This window comes from Pleurodeles waltl, chromosome 3_1 (assembly GCF_031143425.1).
Source record: "Pleurodeles waltl isolate 20211129_DDA chromosome 3_1, aPleWal1.hap1.20221129, whole genome shotgun sequence".
Lineage (NCBI taxonomy): Eukaryota > Metazoa > Chordata > Amphibia > Caudata > Salamandridae > Pleurodeles > Pleurodeles waltl.
Genome location: NC_090440.1, coordinates 935,287,179 through 935,303,186, shown reverse-complemented (window position 1 = coordinate 935,303,186; position 16,008 = coordinate 935,287,179).

Genomic DNA, 16,008 nt, shown 5'->3' with positions numbered 1-16,008 from the left:
AAGGTGGCGCTGCTACCACCAGCAGTGCCACGCCAGTAGACCTCCACCAACAGTATAATGACATATGATACGGCCTGGTGGTGTTCTGCTGGCAGACACTGCTGGCGGTAGCAGCGCCCCGTCCCATGCCCTTCCGGAAGACCCCCCCGGATGCAGGTAAGTTGGACTTCCGACAGCGGAGGAGGGTGAGGGGTGTTGTGTGTGAGGGGGGGTTGTGTGCATGAATGTGTGAGTGTGTGCGTGAATGCGACTATGTGAGTAGTGTTGTTTGAGTGGGTGTATGCATTTGTGAGAATGCGTGTGCAAATGGAAATGTGAATGCATGTCTGTGTGTCAGTGTGAATGCGTGTAAGAATGGGTGCGAGAATGAATGGATGCATGCATGAATGAATGCATGTAGGCCAGTGTGAGTGAGTGTGTGTATGCATGGTGCGTGTCTGCGAGGGTGCGTGAAGGGGGGGTGAGGGATCAGATGGGGGAGAGCGGATGGAGAGAGAGGCATCTGGGGAGTGTTTGGGATGGTGGGTGAGCCTCCTACCAGTGACAGGGAAGAAATCCCTGTCACTGGTAGGGCCTACCGCCATCGTTTTTCGCAGCATTGCAAACGTGCCAAAAACCATGACGGTAGGCAGGCTCATAATGCCACTGGTGGTACAATAGCGGCTGCCAGGCTGGAGATTGTTATCTCCGGCCCGGTGGCTGCTACCACCATGGCGGTAGGAATGGTAAATTGGTGAGTTGGCTTCAGCCAACCCGTCAATGTCATAATGTGGCGGTATGTACCGCCAGCCTGTTGGTGGTACTACCGCCACATTACCGCCTACCACCGGGGTCATAATGACCCCCATAGTCTCTGTGTGCTAATGAAGATTTAACAGCCCTATTGAAAGGACAATCTTGGATGAATGAGTAAGTCAAGATGCATTGAATGGTCACTGGATGTATTGAGGAAAAATATTAGAAGCCACAAGAAGCATACAGATTATTATTTTTTCCAGATTGTTTTTTATTGCTTTTGTGTTTTAAACTCTTAATCATAATTGTGACACTTAGTGCATTACAAAATTCTCAGCAACTATTAATTACAGCTATTGTATCAGTAATAATGCATTAATAGGCCACGTAAATGTTGGGCAAACATTGTCCCATCTAGAGACACCATCTGCAAAGCATATAGAGTACTATGATGTACAACATAGTGTTGTGGCTGTTGACTTGAAGGAGAGAGAATGGGTGGGAGTAGATAGAGTGGGGAAACTTTCCAAGTGTGAGAGCAGGTTTTCTGGCCCCTTAAGAGTGGTTTAATATCTGAGGAACTCTACTACTTTCATGGATGGAAGAATGTGGCGTTTAAGTAGTCTAATAGTTATTGATGTTGACTGTATCACAAATAACCTCACTCAAAAGGATGAATGATTCTGGGTGGAACAGGAGGAAGAGTCTACAGTAATCCGGCATCAGACTGATCTGCATGGGTTGGATGATAGTTCTTGAGCTGGTGGAGATGATGAAGGAGATGAAGTTATCCAAGATGCTGCAGTGTATTCTGATGTACTACATAATCACAACCAGAATGCTGAGAGATTTGAACAAGGCCAAATGCGCTAGGATGGCTGTCAAATTCACCTATTAGCAAAATGTAAGGGCTGTCTTTTGGAGCAGTCACATTATTTTGCTTGATGCTTGATTTTGTTTCTCTTCTATTGTTTTATGGCATTATTGTTTATTGTTCAATTATTCTTTTACAAGGTTTTTAGTTTAGATGTTCATGTAGAAATGGTTGTTTGCACATTAAAGGGGGAAGATGTCTATAGTGTTGCTAACTTATGCCACTCATCTACAACTCTGTACTTGGTTATGATGTTATGGAATGTGGTGGTGTTCTGCTGGCGGACGATGATGCTGGAAACAGTGCCCTGTCCCATCTCCTGCTGGAGGGCCCCCTGACAACAGTTAAGTTGGAGGCTCCGACAGAGGAGGGGGTGGAGGTGTTGTGTGTGTGTGGGGGGGTGTGTGTGTATGTCTGTGCGTGCGTGTTTGCGGGTGTGTGTTGCGTGTTGTATGTGTGTGCATGTATGGATGTGTGAGTGCGTGCATGCTGTGTTGTGTGAATGCGTATGTGCTTGTATGTATGTCAGTGTCTGTGGATGTGTGTGTAAATGGATGTATGCATGTGTGTATGCATGTTTGAATGAGTGTGTGTATGCACATGTTCGTGTGTGAATGAAGGTGCATGTATGTAGTGGTAGGGTCTGGAGAGGAAAAGGGTTGGAGAGGAATCTGGGGAGGGGGGTAGGGAAGACCCCTATCAGTGACAGGGAAGGGATTCCCTCTCACAGATAGTGCCTACCGACATGGTTTTTGTGGCGGTAAGGTTGCCACGAAGACCATGGCGGTAGGCGGGGTCATAATGTGTGGTACATTGGCGGTTTGGCTTTAGCCGCCAATGTCTTAATATGAAGGAAAGTACTACCAGCCTGTTGGCAGTACTTTCCCCCATATTAACGCTGTCCACCGGGGTCATAATGACCCCCTTAGTTCTTTGAATCTGGGTCTACAATTAGGTATATAAATAGTATTTTTTTTACCTGAGCCTGTGTCACGCTTACTGAGGACTACCCCTTATAGTAATACACTTCCAGGTGGGCAGTAGTGAGTAGTCAGTTTATATTATAGGTGTTGTTATGTTTCAGGAACTTGATCCGAGACTGTTCTATCTCTTCCTGCTGTGAAGATTTCACAAGGTAACCCTAACAGTACTATTCAACTCACTCCTCATGGAGCTGAATAATATGTATTTTATATTGACAGGTCAATCCTCAACGAGTCAATCAAAAGTATGTGAGCAGATCAGTATGCTCCTCCTTGGGCCCATTAGCAGTTGAAACATTTTTTCTCACTCTTACCTGTGCCTGACACTCCATTTTCTGCCTTGAAATACGAGACCCCTCCCTTAAGAAATAGGAATAATATATAATACATCCATTCTTTTATTAAACAAAACAAATGTTGAGAAATACAAAAAATATACCTTATAATACACCTATTGCACATTCAACAATTAAAAAAGAGAGATACATTACAAGTTGCAATTTGAAGCTCAAATATAGATTTAACTACATTTAGTTTATTCTTAATGTGACTTTATTTAAGTCCAAAGTCATCATTAGTGCAGCTGAGCTCCTTGACTTTATTTTATCAGATAGTTTATAAATAAGCTGTAATAACTTGGGTTGTTAGTTGTGCAGGATATGAGGTCTACACAAGTAATAGATCCACAATTTCCCCTTGCTGGGAACCAAGCACCCCATTGTAGCACTTGACTCTCTCAGGGTAGAGAAGCAGAGCAGTTCAAGGCCTACTCAGGGGAGGCGGTGTGGGATAGTAATCACCATTTGCTGGCACGCAATATTAACACTCTAAAAATGATGGTCCGGTCAGTGTTTTTCTTTAGAAAAGGAAAAGAACAGTTACTAGCATGCCCCTACTGGCTCCTCACCTGACATCTTGATTCTCCCCGTCAATCCATGCAGACAGGCTGTTGCTATGTGGTGGCCGCCCGCTTCCCCCAGACACGAGCACGGGGAGTAGAGTGCTCACCACCACTAAGGGGGAGCGTGAGAATGAAGTCCCGGGCTCCTTCTGCAGGGGGCGCAAGAGGGATCGTCTCATCCCCTCTCTTTTCTTTGGCTGGGGCCTGGAGATAGAGTCACAGGCCCCTCCTTGCATGTACCAGCCCAGGGGATGGGGTCCTTAGGCTATGTAGAGCTCTGAGGCAGGAGCCTTACGCTCGCCCCTCCAGGGTTCATTAATCTTTGTGTCATCCCATGGACACTGGCTCTCCCCAGGGGTTTCTTCTGGATGTGTAGCTGAGTCCCATGGGCTCTGTCGCCTGAGCTAGGGGGTAAACAATAATTTCAGATCTGGGCCACAGTTACAAAATTCTCCTCAAACACTCACCATTTTGCACATCTTCATGGGCAAATGGCCCCAAATCTCCAGTCAAGAGTCCAGCTTCTCTTCTCAATGAGAATTGTGATGCACAATCACATTAAAGCAGAATGTGCTCACACTTCATTAGAAGGCAAAGTTGCTAATACCCCAGAAATCAAATCAAAGTTATGCTCTTTCTTGTGCAAGTATGTCAAAGACCCTAAAAAGGGTACTCACAGGTCTTGGCAGGCCTTTCAAGATAAGCTTCTTGACCTCTCAGGCACATTCTAGAAAACGTTGGATTTAACCTCTGCCACTGAACAAAAAGACACCTATTGATCTAGATCTGTTGGCCAGCTTGGCTCAATGGGTCATGTGCCTTTTAGAGAATGCTAACTGTGCTCTCTCTGCGGGGATGCGCAGGTCAGTTCTCTTGTGTATTGCTCCCAAATGTTGTGATCTAGCCACTAATGAAGCAGGCCAGGCAGCTGGGGTCTCTTATTTGGAGAACCCTTTGTGAAGGAAGTGACAAAATTTGTCTACACTGTCACCTCATTGGACAAAGCACAGGCAGTCCTTAAGAAGGTCTCTATGCAGAACGTTTTTCATAATGTCCGCAGCGATAAGGTGCTCTCCCCTGACCAAACTTACTTCCAGCTCCCATTCATAGGTTACTCAAAGAGACAAGGTAGCTGGGAGCAGCAGAGAGAAGTATTCTTCCCTTCCAGGTTTAGACCATCCAGAGGACGTGAAAGGAGGAACTTCCTCCTTCACTTTGTCAGGTGAGACACTGCATTTTCCTGAGCAGAACCAGTTCTGCATGCACAAAAACTGGTCAGACTCCACCCACAAGAGCTATCAATCAGCATGGGCTAAGTGGAGATGTTGCTCTGAACAAGATTGTTGTTCCATAGGGATAGATGTGGCTGTTGTGATCATGTTTTTAGAATTTCTAGCAGTTGAAGTTCTTTCATGCAGAACAGTCAATTCGTACTGATAGCCTGTCTCCATTTGGCACAATCTGGTGACAGATCCTATCATTACAAAACTCCTCACGGGGGATTAGATTTGTTCTTCAACCTAAAACCAAATACTCATTCCTATGGGACATTTCCATTGTTCTTCATTTTCTTCAAGGTTAGCCTGATAATTCTCTATTATCCAGGAAACAATCATCATATAATGCTATTGTGCTTTCCATTTTATCAGAGAGTCTCTGATATTAAAGCCTTGCATTTAGCAGGTGGGCGCTTCACTCCTGAAGGAGTCATGTTTATCATCTCTAGAACATCTAAACTGGAATAAAATACATCACATACCCATCTGTTCTCACGATCTCAAACTTTGTGTTGTGAGCTGCCAATGCTCTTAGGAAAATGTCACACGAGACCTCAGATCATCTTTCGGTCAACTCATTTCACTCCTCCAATCCTACAGCCTGTTTCAATACCCACACTATTGAGTTCTTTTCATTGTCTTCTGTGTCAGATCGGTATTTAGGTTTACATTTTTGAAGGACATTCAATCAGAGGTGCTAGGTCCTTCAAGTCCTTAAAGTTGGGTGCAAGCCTACAAAATATACATATGTCTGATTGGTGATCACAATCCACTTTCAAACAATTCTGTGATAAACCAGTTAGTAACGCCTTTTTGACTATTATTGATCAGCTTTAAACTTGCCTAATTTGAAGCCTTCAGTTATGCCACAAAATTGAATATTTCAAAGAACAAGAATGAGAAATGTCCTAGCTAACGTGAAGGAAAGTTTCATTTCTATTAAGGGCATGGAGGTGAGGATTATGCAGTCCTTTCTCCACTTATATTGTTACAGCAAGTTCAAAGTTCAAGTAAAAAGCACTGTAATAAACACTACAACTCCCAAGAGTCCAACAACGTAGTCATGGTAAGCATACACCAATTGAAGTACTGTGCGAATGTCCCTATAAATGCCTGTTGGGTCCAGTTCAAGCGGCCGCAATCCATCTTAGATTCGCATCCTAGAACATAAGAAGAGTATTAATCATCCACCATCTAATCTGATGACTCTAAGCAATTCAGATCTGAACCAAGAATTCACAGTAACCTGACATCTTAATGACACACTTTCAAAAGAGACAATGAATGAGAACAAATGGTATCAAGATACTATAAAATCATGACAGAAAAGGCTATGCATAGCTCCATAATTGAGGAAAAATAATAATACCTGTAAGCATATGGTACTCCTGTATTATTTCACCTCTAGCGCAGTTCTTGATCCAGAAAAAGCAGGGAGGGTATACTGCTGGAGTATTGGGTGGGATAATTCTCACCTGCGTGTCCTTAATAGAACTGAAACTTTTCTTCACGTAAGCTAGGAAATTTCACATTCTATGTCAGGACCAGAGATGAGGATTTTGCATGTTCACAGCTTACTCACCACCAGCGATACGGCCTCATGAATAGGCATGAAACTGAATTTCTTAAAGGTAGATTCTGTTGACCAGTCGGCCGCACTCATAATATCTTCCAGTCTGACACCTACCTGTATGGCTTTAGAAGCCATCGCTCCTCTGGTGGAGTGAGCACCAAAAAGGCAGACATCGATGCCTGCCTCCATCATAATCCATCGTATGTACCTGGCAATGGAAGGCGAAGCAACTGCCCTGTGTGGTTTCTTGATTATAATTAACAGTTGTTTCCCACCTGGTGGCCTTATCTCCTCCGTCATCTACTCGTATGCCTTAAGGCATTCGACTACACAAAGTTTAGGATAAACTTCAAAACTAGGGTACGACACTGACCTGGCATTTGTTCTCCCCTGCCTAGGTATAGTAAATGTGGACCTTTCTGGTGTGAAAACCCTTGCCGTGATATCACGGACCCGGACATCCGAAACCATTTTGCAAGAAATGAGACATAGCAGCATGGCCAACTACAATGATATCTCCTCCCTGGATAAGAATTGATTATCCTGGCAATCTGAAAGGAGACAAAGAACTCGATTACCATCCTTTTAATCCTGAATACCTGGGTTCCGGGGGCCTAGAAAATCAGATGCCCTTTAGTAGCTCACACAATCAGGGATGTTCCTCCACCGGGAAATTATTGATGGGAAGGTGGCCTGCTGGTATGGCTGATCTAAAGGAATTAACCATGTGATACGCCAATCCTGATTTGTAGAGTTCCACCAGGAAATTGAATGTGTATAATGGGGCCCCCAAGGGATCCACGTTTCTCTCCAGACACCAAAGGGACCATCAATTCCAGGACGATTTATATCTCTTGGTCGTGGCCGGTGCCCATGACTGATGAGGTTGCCAGCCTCTTCCGAAGGTTAGATGTCCTGCCATCATCCTCTGAAATCCTCCAGGCCATCAGGTTCTGGTCCCTGCATCACCAATGGATGCAGACACCCGACCGGATCCCGGTTGATCCTTAGCGACGATGGTAGTTTCAACAGCTCCATCCAGGATAGTTCCAGGAGTGTAGGGAGCCATGCTTGTCTATTTCCAGATCAGGGTGACAAGTACCAGAGATGGTTTTCCTCTCCGAAACGTAAGCTGCCTCTCTGGGGATCAGAACAAAAGCAGGGAATGCATAGCCCTGTCCCTATGTCCAGTCCTGCAGGAAGGCAACTACTGTGGCTGCTTCTGGGTCCGGTCTCCAGCTGAAGCACCTCGGAAGCTGAGCATTCAACCACACTACAGGGTCCCCATCAATTCATCAGGGCATGGAAAATTGCCAGATCCAGTTGCCAGTAGCTGGAATCCTTGAGATGTCTGGAATAGTTCCAACAGTCCTTGGCCAGTTCTGCCAGGGCTCGGTGCCCACCAGTCTGGTGATATATTGGACCACTAACATACTGTCCATCCACAGGAGGACGCAACAGGAGACCTTGTCCTGGATCTGGGAACGGATTGTGAACGAACCCGCAAGGAGTTCCAGGCAGTTGATTGATATGCAGAGTCAACTCCTCCTACATCCATTGTTCTCCCATAAAGATCTCTCTACATCGGGCTCCCCAGCTCCGTCTGCTGGCGTCTGACTCTGTTATCAGGTCTGGGAGAGAACTGAAGATTGCTTTCCCATTTCACGCGTCCATGTGGTCTATCCACCATTGAATCTCCATTCTGACATCCGGGGATAAAGCCCCCAGTTCCAAGTACGTGAGGCCTCTCATCAGGTGGGATGCCTTTAGTCATTGCAAGACCCTGTAATGCAGTGGTCCCAAAAAGATAGCTTGGATCGAAGATGACAGTAGTCCAACTATCCTCATGATTTGTCTGAGGAATATCCTGTCTCCTGATCACCTTTGAAAGTTCCTTTCTGATCTTGGAAATCTTGAGTTCTGGGAGCTTCAAGTTGGCTGAGGTGGAATCTATTAGGAACCGCAGGAAAGTCATGGATTGGGAAGGGATCAATTCTGAATTCTCCTCATTGATGACAAACCTGAGGTCCTGCAATAAGGCAATATTGGGGTTCAGGTGGACCACTAGCTGTGTGCGAGATTGATCCATAAGCAGAATATCGTCGAGATATATGATCAGTCTGATGCCTTGCGTTCTAAGCAGCTCCACGTCCGGCCTCAGTATCTTCGTGAAGCACCATGGAGCCGAGGAGAGGCCAAACGGTAGGAACTGGAACTCATAGATCTGGTCTTTCCATTGGAACTGGAGGAAATGATGATGAGGAGGGAAAGGCATCTTAGAGGTCAATTCAGGCCAGCCCCTAGTGCAAGCGTCGCTCCCCATGGGGGCAGATTACTGTTGGACAATTCTACCTCTCTTGGGGACAGATCGGCCTATTTTTATTAGGCCTATTTGACCCCAAGGGGGCAGAAACCACTTAGGCACCAGGGATTGTTGTTTGTGTGAGTGTGTTTTGTTTGGGGGGGCCCCCTTAGACAAAGCTCGCTCCCTGTTGGGGCACTTTACTGATGGCTGTTTCTGCCCCCCCTTTGGGGGCAGATTGGCCTATTTTTGTAAGGCCCATCTGCCCCGAGGGGGCAGAAAGCCCACTAGACACCAGGGAAGAGTAAAAAAAAGAGGGTGAGGGTATGACCATACCCACACCCCAAATAAATGGGGACAAAATAGTTCTGCCAACCGGGTGGTAGATGTTGTAATTACGCCCGATCGGCCCCCTGGGCAGAAAGCCCAGCAGATGCCAAGGAATTAAAAAATATAGAGGGGTGGGGGCTGCCAACCACTATGGGCATTGTTATGCCCCTCACCCAAACAGAAGGGGGTAACAGTCTTTCAGCACCCCCCCATCCCCTGCAAACTAAAGCATCTCATCTCAATGGCAAGCAAGAGGACATTTGACTCTTTTGGGTTTGATTTTACAAATGGGCCAAGAGAGCTTGACTGGCTCCCAATATCTTCCCACTTGGAATGGTAAGTGGCTGCACTTTTTGAACTTTGGTAGGCTGCCACCTAGAACAACCTACAAGACCTAGACACATCTGAAAACTAAACATCTGGGTGAGCCCAGGGTGGTGTGATTCACATGCACCCCACACCATTTTCTTACCCTGCAAACCACCAATTTTGCTTGAAATCACGCAATTTCCCTACATTTTTGTGATGGAACCTTCTGGAATCCGCAGGAATCCACAAAATTCCTACCACCCAGCATTGTTGCATGTATACCGATAAAAATTCTGCCCCACTTGTCCGTCTAAAAACGTTTGGAAAAAAAATGTCCTTTTGGTCCCGCTTTGGTTCCCCCTCAATTTCTACATGTTTTTGGTCCTTCCCTGTCACAGACACTTGACCCACCTACACAAGTGGGGTATCATTTTTATCAGGAGACTGGGGGGAATGCTGGGTGGTAAGAAATTTGTGCTGGTGTGGTGATCCCACACAGAAATGTGAAGAAAATTTGATTTTTTATCTAAATTTGAGGTTTGCAAGGGATTCTGGGTAAGAAAACGCTGGGGGATCTATGCAAGTCACATCTCCCTAGACTCCCTTGGTTGTCTGGTTTTCAGAAAAATCGGGGTTTGGTAGGTTTTCCTAGATGGCTGCCGAGCCCAGGGCAAAAAATGCAGTTGCCCCCTTGCAAAAACAGGTAGTTTTGTAATAGATCATTTTGATGTGTCCATGGTGTATTTTCGGCCCTTCCCTGCAGTGGGCACTAGGCCTACCCACACAAGTCAGATACCATTTTTATCGGGAGACTTGAGGGAATCCTGGGTTGAAGGATGTTTGTGGCTCTCCTCATATTCCAGAACTTTGCAGCACCAAAATGTGAGGAAAAGTATTTTTAGCCAGATTTTGAGGTTTGCAAAGGATTCCGGGTTACCGAACCCAGTGAGAGCCCCACAAGTCACCCCATACTGGATTCTCCTAGGTGTCTAGTTTTTAGAAAATGTACTGATTTGGTAGCTTTCCCTAAGTGCTGGTTTTACAGCCCAAAATCCGCAGCTAGGCACTTTGCAAAAAAAAGTCAATTTTCAATGGAAAAATGTGCTTTGTTCACGTTGGATTATGGGGCAATTCCTGTTTCGGGCACTAGGCCTACTCATACAAGCGAGGTATCATTTTTATTGAGAAACTTTCCGGGAACACAGAATAGAAGAACAAGAGTTATTGCTAAATGTCTTTCTTTACATTTTTGCCTTCCAAATGTAAGTCAGTGTTTAAGAATGAAGTCATTATGAGAAATACCCTGTAATTCTCATGTTAGTATAGGGACCCCTGAATTCAGAGATGTGCAAATAACCACTGCTTCTAAACTCCTTATCTTGTGCCCATTTCAGAAATACATAGGTTTCCTTGATACCTATTTATCACTCTTTATATTTTACCAAAAGAATTGTGTCGCGGTGTAGGTACTCCTCAGACTCGGTGTGATGCAAACAAGGTCCACCTCCTGACACCACCAAGTCACTGATAAAAAACCACAGTGCATTGGAGTAATCAAGCGAGGGAAGGAAGGGGAAGGATCAGCAGGGACGGGATAACTGTAAAGAAAAATACACAGTGTTAATTATCACATTGTCTGTCTATTCTCATAAGGTCTCACTAAAACCAAAACGACCTGGACTGCCCATAACTCATAAGGGCAGAACTAGTCCAAAGCCTGACTATGTTCCATCAGCATCACCAATGGATGCCCCAAGCCACCTACGGCCACTAATAATCACCTAAGGGTCTCACCGCCCTTCCTCCTAAACAATACTACAGAACGTATAACGAAACGAACATAAGGAGAAAGAATAAGGTGGAGAAAATCTATTTTGTACTTCTTCCTATGATTCAGTTAACCCACTAAGCCTTTCGTTAATGTCACGTATATTTGAAGAAGTACTTCGTTCATATCTCAGTGAATGTTGACAAGAATTATTTGTCCCGGCTGTTTGGAATCCTGCAAACAGTAAATCTCATTCTGAATCGCCGCCAACAAAAAGCCAAAAGATTATGTCTCATAAGATCGCCGTTCCTTTATTATGGTACCTCAAAAGTAAAGTGCTCCAATTTATGACAGTCACTCCCAACCTGGCCGTAAGGAATGCAGAAATAAAGAAAGGCGATAGCCTCCGGCAAGTAGCAAGCTTGCCGCTTACCACCTTCTTAGTACTCGGAATTCAAAAGGAGGAGCAGCTCGGAACTCCTTCTGCCGGTAAAAGGTCAGTTTCCAGGAGGGGGCCTTGCTGAATCTCATTCCTCTTTTCGGGCCGCCGATGAGTTCCCCCCTGGGGAACGCCGTCCGCTCCTACTTCGTTGAGGCTCCGACCTGCCTCATTAGCACAAATAACGCACACCCTTTCCAGGGTGCGCCGACTTTTACGCGATCTCTACCGCGCTGGGCTTCATGGGAAGTGTAGTCCTTAATGACTACAATCTCCCGATCGGCCCTGTAGGCGCCGGCTAGCACCTGACAGTACGCCCACCTCCAAAGCGCCTCCTAGGGCCAGGTTTAGTGGGATGACAAGCATGAAACCGTTGCACCGCCCTAGGGGCATGAACATTGCCTTCCGGCTCCCATGAATCCTCCTCGGCCTCATACCCTTTCCACGACACCAAGTACCATAACTTACCCCCCCGTAGTTTGGAATCCAACACTTTGCGCACCTCATACTCCAGCTGTCCGTCTCTAACCACCGGAGGCACCGCCCGCCGGGTCGCGGACAGAGCTGGCTTCAAAAGGCTGCAATGAAACACCGGATGGATTCTTAAGGAAGCAGGTAAGTTGAGACGGTAAGCCACAGGGTTTATCTTGCGTACCACCTCATAAGGACCAATGTAACGAGGATGAAAGATGCTACGCATCTTAAAACGTATATACTTGGTGGAAAGCCACACTCGGTCCCCTGGCTGGTACACCGGCCCCTCACTCCGATGTACATCACCCCATTTCTTATACTGTTCCTTGGCTTTATCCAAATTAAATCGTATTTTCTTTTGCATGGATTGTAGGTTCTTAACCATAGCATGGACAGTAGGTTGATCCGTGACATCCCGAGGTATGATTATGGGCAACATCTCCGCGTGGAACCCTGTGTTAGCACGAAAAGGAGACTCCCTTATCGAGCTATGCCAAGCATTGTTGTACGATAGTTCGGCCAGCCATAGCAATGACACCCACGATTCCTGCGCGTCTTTTGCATAGCACCTCAGATATTTCTTCAGGGTTTGGTTGAGACGCTCCGTCTGGCCATCGGTTTGTGGGTGAAAACTGGTGGATAGGGCGGATTCAATGCGCAGAACCTTGCACCACATGCGCCAAAACCTAGCAACGAACTGGGGGCCTCTGTCTGAAATAATGGTTCTAGGTAAACCATGTAACCGCACCACTTGAGACAGAATTAGATGGGCGGTCTGACTTGCTGTAGGTAGGTTTCTACAAGGGAGAAAGTGACCCATCTTGGTAAGACTATCAATTACCACCATGATAGCATTGTACCCCTGATCCATTGGCAATCCTACCACAAAGTCCACGCTGATGGTTTGCCATGGTTTTTCCGGAGTGGGCAAAGGCATCAGCTTGCCCTGGCTCTTCGCGTTTTCTCCCTTGGATCGAGCACATATCTCACACCGAGCTACCCATGTCGCAACGTCCTTAGCCCAACCTTTCCACCTGAAATGTCGTTGCACTATTTGCGCAGTTTTGGTGTACCCCGGATGACCAGCTGTTACCGCATCATGACACCAATTGAAGGCTTGCATTCGAAGTTCAGGTGTTGGTAAATACAAACGATTACCTTGCAACGGTATTCCGTGCTTAAGGGTACGGTCCTGACTTACTTCGGCCCACTCCTTCCACTGAGCAGCAGACTTATGCTTAGAGACCTTTTCTAGGAAGTGAGATATATGAAGGGCACAAAGCACTTTTTCCGGTTGGATGATTGCTTCATCAGGTCTTGAAGTGACGTTCCTCGCGTCCCTTGGTCTAGACAGTGAATCTGCCTTGCGATTGTCGACCCCAGGACGGAAGGTTACTACAAACTCATATTCTGAAAAGAACAGCATCCACCTCATTTGCCGCTGGGTAAGCTGTCTAGCCTCCTTCATATACTGCAGGTTTCGGTGATCAGTATATACCGTGACCGGGTGTTGGGCCCCCCAGAGATAGTGTCTCCATTCCTGAAATGCCTTCTTGATGGCTAGTAGTTCTTTTTCTGCCACCGTATAATTGAGTTCCGCAGCAGATAGCTTCTTAGATAAAAACGCCACCGGATGAAGCTGTCCTGAGGTCTTGTTTCTTTGGGATAACACAGCCCCAATGGCTATATCCGAGGCATCTGCTTCGACTATAAAAGGTACTTCTGGCTGTGGATGCTGGAGTATAGGCGCTGAGCAGAAGGCCTGTTTTAAGAAGCAGAAGGCCTCCTCTGCCTCCTCTGACCAAACAAAAGACACTCCCTTTCTTAGCAACCTTGTTATAGGTGACACAATGTGGGAAAAATGACAGATGAATCTTCTATAGTAATTAGAAAACCCCAGGAAGCATTGCACGTCTCTCACACTAGTGGGCACTGGCCACTCTTGAACCGCCTGTATTTTTCTTGTCGACATGCAGAACCCTTCCGGGCTTAAATCCACCCCCAAGAACTCAACCTTCTGTACATGGAACTCGCATTTGCTCAGTTTGCAATAAAGATGGTGCTGTTGCAATGCTTGGAGTACTAGGGAAACATGTTCCCTGTGCCGCTCTAAGGAGGTAGAATACACCAATATGTCATCTATATAAACGATCACAAAGTGGTCTACGTATTCTTTGAGAACATCGTTCAGAAAGTATTGGAAAGCCGCTGGGGCGTTACACAACCCGAACGGCATTACCAAGTATTCAAACAGGCCATAACGGGTCTTAAACGCCGTCTTCCATTCATCCCCTTCACGGATTCTGACCAGATGGTAAGCCCCCTTCAGATCTAACCTTGTATAGATAGTTGCCTCTTTCACCTGTTCCAATAACACAGGAATGAGGGGAAGAGGGTATCTATTCCTTATCGTGTTTTTGTTCAGCATTCTATAATCGATGCAGGTTCTCAACTCTTTATTCGCTTTAGCTATGAAAAAGAGTGGAGAAGCTGCCGGAGAACAAGATGGTCTAATGAACCCGATTTCCAGGAAACGGTCCAGATATCTTCGCAAATGTTTGGTTTCTGGGTCTGATAGAGCATATACCCTACAAGAAGGAAGGAGTGCTCCCGGAATCAAATCTATCTTGCAATCGTATATACGATGGGGTGGCAATGTCTCCGCCTGACCTTCGTCGAACAAATCCTTGAACTTGGCGTAAACAGAGGGCAATATCACCACTTTCTCCACCACTGTGGCCAACTGTAACCCTTGAGCCAACGCTAACGCGGGGGGGTTATCATATAAGGAACCGACTTTCTCACTCCTCACGGACTGAAAACTAACCGTCTTGGCTTGCCAATCGATAACAGGATTGCTCTTTCTTAGCCAGGGCATTCCCAAAATTATTTCATACTGAGGAGCCTCTATTATATCTAGCCTGATTATTTCTCTGCGTGCCGGAGATACTCCACTGAAAACCAACCCCACATCCTCAGTTTGTTCAGTAAGGGGTCCAGACTTCAGTGGTGTACCGTCAACTGCCAACACAATTTCGGGGTTCTTTCTTGGAATTCTCAGAAGTCCCAGTCTCTTAACCACCCCTTCATCTATGAAATTTCCCGTGGCTCCTGAGTCTATCATTGCCCATACAGGATGGTTTCGATCTTGGGACACCAGCTCTACGGATAACAACAGGTGTGACGCCTTTTCTTCTGGTGGCAAGAGGGTTAAAGAAGTCAACCGGAACCCCGATAGGGGTTCTATAAAGGGCAAATCCTCTTTCTCTGCTATCTTCCCTGACGTCACCGCGGCCTTTTGAGTGGGGGAGTAGGAGAACCTTTTTCTTGGTTTTTGGGGACATTCTCTCACATAATGACCCTTCCTGCCGCAATACATGCACAACCCCTGTACCCTCCTACTCTCTTTTTCGGCCTTTGACAGAGGTGCCCTAACGGCTCCCACTTCCATAGGTTCCCCGCATAAATCAGGGGAATTAGGAACTGGTCGCCCCTCTCTTTCTGGAATGACCGGCCGCCTATCACCCGCTCTACGCTCTCCCCTTCTCTCTGCTAGCCGATGATTCAATCTCAAGGTAAGATTCACAAGTTCAGTACACGTGGAAGGCTGTGGATCTATTTGGGCTAGGATATCCTTCATGTCGTCTCTTAATCCTTGATAATAGAGAGACATTCTCTTCTCCTCTGGCCACTCTGATTCCGCTACCAGTCTATTGAAGGTGGTAAGATAAGTAACCAGGTCAGACCTCCCCTGTCTCAGTTCCAACAGTTCTCTATCCGCACTAAAGGTGGTTGTTCTGTGATCAAACACCTTCTCAAAGGCCGACCGAAAGGCATTCCAATCCGATAATAATGGGTCATCGTTTCTAACTAACGGCACTGCCCAGTTGGCTGCATCTCCCGAGAGATAAGAAATAGCGAACATTACCCTGGAAAGGTTAGAGGGAAAAGACGCCGGTCTACATGAGAATTGGAGAGACAACTGCGTTAAAAAAGCCTGAACTTTCCTGGGGTCCCCTGAAAACCGTTCCGGACTGGCCAAA